This window comes from Lissotriton vulgaris, chromosome 9 (assembly GCF_964263255.1).
Source record: "Lissotriton vulgaris chromosome 9, aLisVul1.2, whole genome shotgun sequence".
Taxonomy (NCBI): Eukaryota; Metazoa; Chordata; class Amphibia; order Caudata; family Salamandridae; genus Lissotriton; species Lissotriton vulgaris.
This window is the reverse complement of record NC_141697.1, coordinates 1,024,804,170-1,024,809,645: the sequence shown is the minus strand read 5'-3', so window position 1 is coordinate 1,024,809,645 and position 5,476 is coordinate 1,024,804,170.

Here is a 5,476-nt window from a genome sequence, read left to right as displayed (position 1 = left end):
AAATGGTACTTAAATGTTTACAGATATTTGCATCTAATCAAAGCATTCTCCGGAGCATTATACATAGCCTTATATTGCTAAACGCTGAAAAGGTGTGTGCACATTTTTATACTGGAACCACCGTCAGTGGTGCAGTCTGAGCTTTCCACATTTAGAGTGCTCGCCCCAATAATAAAGGCTTTGCAGTAATGAATGATGAATACAAGTTTAAACAGCATTAACACATGGACACAAATATTACCTTAACTGCAGACAATACCTTTCCCTGATCCATAATGAGGTACTGTAAACAGGCAGCCAAAGGGTTTGTGCTGTAAGGGGTTGGGCCTACTTGTCCCAAGGACAAAATACACATGAAAAGTTGTTGCCCTTTACCCCAAACAATATGTCCCGGACGTTGGGCTATAGGAATTCCACATCCCTGATATACCACACAAATTCTAGTGACCACATACTTCCCATTGATTAAATGCAAGGCAGCTATATTGTCCAATGTTCCATGTTTTTTCCCCTAAAACCAGTTTGCTCCTGTGGTACAATTGTATTGTCCTCCATCCAAGTGTTTAACTGTGCCAACAGACAGTTGGAGAATATTTTACCTACTGCATTTAATAAGGCAATCGTTCACAGGAATATTATGGAGCCCCTTTTTGTAGAGTGACAATACTTCCAATCCAAGAGGTTGGTACTGACCTATTCGTGTAACAGAAGTTCAAGACCGGGAACAGTGTGGCTCAAAATGTAGCTTCCTGTTTTACTACAGATATTGGTACCTCATTCGGGCCCTTAGTGGCAGCAGAACGCATTCCTAAAACAGTAGCGGAAATTTCCTTTAAAGTAGATGGATTATAGGAGAATGTACAGGGTTCCATAACAAAGGGCCTCTACCTCACCATTTGCTGCATATAATCCGGAAATAAAATTGACCCAGCTATCTTCTCCAATAGGAGAGGGAGTGGCGTTAATCCTTATCCTGCACCCTTCTGCAACTATTTCTCAAAAGTTTCTCATATGGTTCTTGAGGGTCTCTTAGATCTATCCATATCTGATCACAAGCTTGCATTTTAGGTCTCTCCTAGGCAGTGCTTGTGTGGTCTCTTCGAGACATGCTGTATTCAGAATATGGGCATGAAGCTCCGCCCACTTTCCCCACATCTATTTAATTGTCTCCGGTCACTAACCTTTGTAAATGGTGGCTTTTCATTGGTCAACAGGTTTAGTAGTCCCTCCTTAGTACCACCTTTTCGCTTGTAACCGCCCATGAGGACACCCTCTGTTACATGTGTTGCTACTCAGTACGTTTAAGGATTATTTTCTCAAATGGCTTTCTCCTATCTGCGGTTTCAAGCAGGATACGCTCTACTGCAAAGATTTAAAAATAATACAAATAATAATAAAATGTACCCAGTGCGGCACTACTCGGCTGGAATAATGGCGGATGAGCCTTTTTATTTGCGGTGCCGAATGCAGCCGCATTATCTAATTACGGAATTAAATCAACCATGAGGCACATGCAGAGTAGTTTAACTGAAAGAAGCGTCGGGCGATTAAACTAAACAAATATCAAGGCAACAGGTGTACTTTAAGTATTACAGATTATCATTTCCTGCCACTATGAACAGTTTCCATACCATTTTTAAAAGCAATTAATTACCTTTCATGGTCAAGACTCTTCAACTGAAGTTTTCAATCTGACTGGAGAGATTAAAAAGGAAGAAAGGACTTAAGGGGATCATTTCAAGCTTCCTGCTTAGTGAAATAAACGACAGACTTTAAATATAATTCTTCTAGTATATGTAGTTATAAAGTCTGTCAGAAGTAGTTTTAATTGTTTTAAATTGTTATTTCAGTCTATTCTATTAAATAATTATTTTAGATTGTTATTTCAGTTTATTGTGTTGAACTATTATTTTAGATTTTTATTGCAGGTATGGCTGATGAATCTATGTCTGCATCTCCAAAAATTTTACCTGTTCCAGGAGAGCCTTCTATTCCATGGAAACGTTGGAACATATTTTTACATACTTACTAGCGATTGGAGGGGACAAATATGGTCCTGTAAGGAGACAAGCCATACTTCTGCATCATCTTGGAGTAAAAAGTAGAAGAATTTTGAAATATCATTGGGGATGGTCATCCAGTGAATATTTATGAGATGTCATTACAGACGTTAGAAAAGCACTTTACTCCGAAAGTGAATATTGTTTTTTAAAGACATACATTTTTTTGCAGAGTACAAAAGATTGATGGAAGTATTATGTCATATGTGGCATCTTTACGGGGTTTAGACGTTACATGAGAGTTTCAAGGCTTATGTGATTCCTTGATAAGGGATCAAATCGTAAGATGCACAAATAACAAAAGGGTAAAGGAAACGCTTTTGTAAAAAGACCCTACTTTGGAACAAGCTACTCAAATTTCTAGAAGTATGGTAAATACTGCTCTGTGGATCAAGGAAATTGACAAAGGAAAAGGGGTGTCTGAAAATTTGATGGTAGTTACGAGTAAAAAAAGCTCCGGTGGAAGTCAAGGAAGTAAAAAAATATTTAAAAAAAGCAGTAAATAAAAGTAATGAGCATCACTTAAAACTGGAGAACGGAGACCCATTATTTGCTATAGGTGTGGGTGTCCAGGACATGCAAGTTCAAGCTTTGCATTTGGTGCAAGAAATGCAACATGTAGGGTATGCGGAAAAAGAGGTCATCTGGCAAAGGCGTGTAGATCAAAGGGATACACTCAAAAATACTATTGTCAAAGAAGTGGAAAACAAGGAAGAACAAGATGAAGAATTGTTCCTATCTATAGAAGGGGTGGAATTAAATGCATCACAAATTGTAGAAACTGTGGAAGAATGTGATTTTGATGGTGTGTTATGTATAGATAGTAGTTGTATGAGTTTAAAAAGGGAGAGTACTGAAATTTAGAAAACATTGCGAGATTACATTGGGAAAAGGCACAGTAAGACTTTTGGCTGATTCTGATGATCTTTTTACTCAAGTTTGAAAGGAAACTTTTCAAGAAAAAATGCATGGAGACATGAAAAATCTTCTGCAAGCAGATGTAAGAGCTGTAGGATATGGTGGATCAAAAATTAATATATTAGGAATGCAATGGATGAATATCATTTTCAAAAACAATGGGGTTTATGGAAGAGTTTATATCACCCAGGAAGGATCTAATTTGCTTGGATGGCGACAGAAAGATTTGAACATTATACTCAATCCAAATGCTAAAGAACCAGTTATGGTTATTGAACAAAATGTGGAAAATGTGTCTTCAAAAATGGAGATGAGCAGTGAATGGGGTGTTAATGGAAAAGTAGTCACATGTCTTTTCTGATAATTTGGGTATGTTGAAAGGGTTTGCTCATCGTATCATTTTGAAAAGAAATGCTAAACCTATTGTACATAAAGGTTAGGACAATACCGCTTATGATGAGGGAACCACTTAGTAAAGAATTAGATAAATTGGTGGAGGCTAAGGTTCTAGAACCAATAGAATCATCAGAATGGTCATCCCCAATTGTCGTTGCACCGAAAGAAGGTAACAAAATTAGTTTATGCATAGATTTGAGAGATTTAAATCGAAATATTTGGGTGGATAGACAACCCTTACCGAATATTGGAGAAATGCTAAGCATGATGGGTGGGGGTTATGTTTTCAGTGTCCTAGACATGTCCTCAGCCTACCATCAGGGGAACTTACATCATAAGTCACTTCCTTTAACATCATTTGTAACACCCTTGGGGGCGTTTCAGTATTGTAGGATGCCGTTTGGATTGGCATCAGCCTCAGCTGTATTCCAACGTATTATGTAAAATATATTCAATGGGATGGAGCGAGTATTATGCTTTCAAGATGATATAATGATTGTGGGGAGATCATTCGATGAACATGATGACTTGATGGAAGAAGTTTTGCAGAGAATTTCTAAGAGTGGGTTGACAATCAAAAGGGAGAAGTGTCAAATAAGATTGAGTCAGGTCAACTATTTGGGTCATCAAATTTCGGCAGAGGGTATAAGACCGAAGAGAAGTATTGGGAGAGCTGTGAAAGATGCTCCTTGTCCTATTAATAAGGAGCAATTAAAGTCCTTCTTAGGTCTTGCTGAATATTGTTCGAAATTGGTTCAGAAATTTGCTGATTTAGTGGAACCTATAAGACTTCTCGAAGAAAGGGGCTGTGTTTGAGTGGAATCCTGAATGTGAGGATGAGTTTGATAAGGTAAAAATTAGTCTCTAGTGCTCCATCATTGGGACATTTGGACTCTAAGAAGAAATCCATATTGGTCACGGATGCTAGTAATGTCGGATTAGGAGCAGTTTTATTGCAAGTGTCAGATAATGATGAAACAAATCATTGGGTTTGCTTCACGCATATTACAGGGATCAGAGGAGTCATACTAAACTATAGAGAAAGAAGCCTTGGCATGTTGTTGGGGAATGGCGCATTTTAGGTACTATTTGTGGGGCCTACCTTTTGTTGTAAAGACTGATCATAAACCTTTAGTCCATATTTTTAAAGGTGGAAGGGGTTTAGATGGAAGTGTAACTCCCCGTATATCGAGGTGGTTACTATCCGTCTTAAGAGTAATTTTGTGGCTGAATATGTGCGTGGCAATAGAATGTTATTGCAGACTGCCTTTCTAAGATGCCAGTGGGAGATGACTCGTGTCGGAATTTTGGAAGACTTTGTTGTAAATGTGGACTGTGAATTTGCTATTAGACAAGAGGAATGGAAGGAAGCAATGGAGAAAGATGAAGAATAGAAGAAGCTGAGAGAACGGATTATGAATTGTTTGAATGGATTTAGCGAAGGGTGTGTACACAAACAATACTGGTCAGTGAAAGAGGAGCTTGATTTGCAGGGAGATAAGATTTTGAGAAGAAATAGGATAGTTCCTCTAGTTTTGTTGAGAACAAGGATTGTTGAGAATAGTACATGAAGGGCATTTAGGCATAAGTTTGACTAAACAGAGATTAAGAGAATCTTTTTGGTGTCCTGAAATGGACAGGAATGTGGAGGATCTTTTGCAGGATGTCATGAGTGTAGCAATAGTGATAAGGTAAAAGCTACGAGAGAACCTCCTTTGAGATGTTTGGAATTACCCATAAAACCTTGGGAGAAATTAGCTCTGGATGTGTTGGGTCCAATTGACAAATTGGGAAGTAATAATCGGTTTTTGATTGTATTGGTTGATGATCATAGCAAATAGTTTACTTGTAAATCTAGGGGACAAGTAACTACTGCTAAGGTGATCGCATTTCTAAAGGAAGTATTTTTGGAAGAGGGAGTACCGAAAATACTTGTAACAGATAAGAGTTCAATTGGTTTCTTCTGAAATGACTAGTTTCTTTGTGCTCTTAGAATCAGTCCTGATAGAGTAGCTTTGTTCGGTCCACAAGCCAATGGACTCGTGGAAAGGGTGAACCGGATTGTGATGAAAAGATGAATTACGGAGAATGATGTGGTGGTC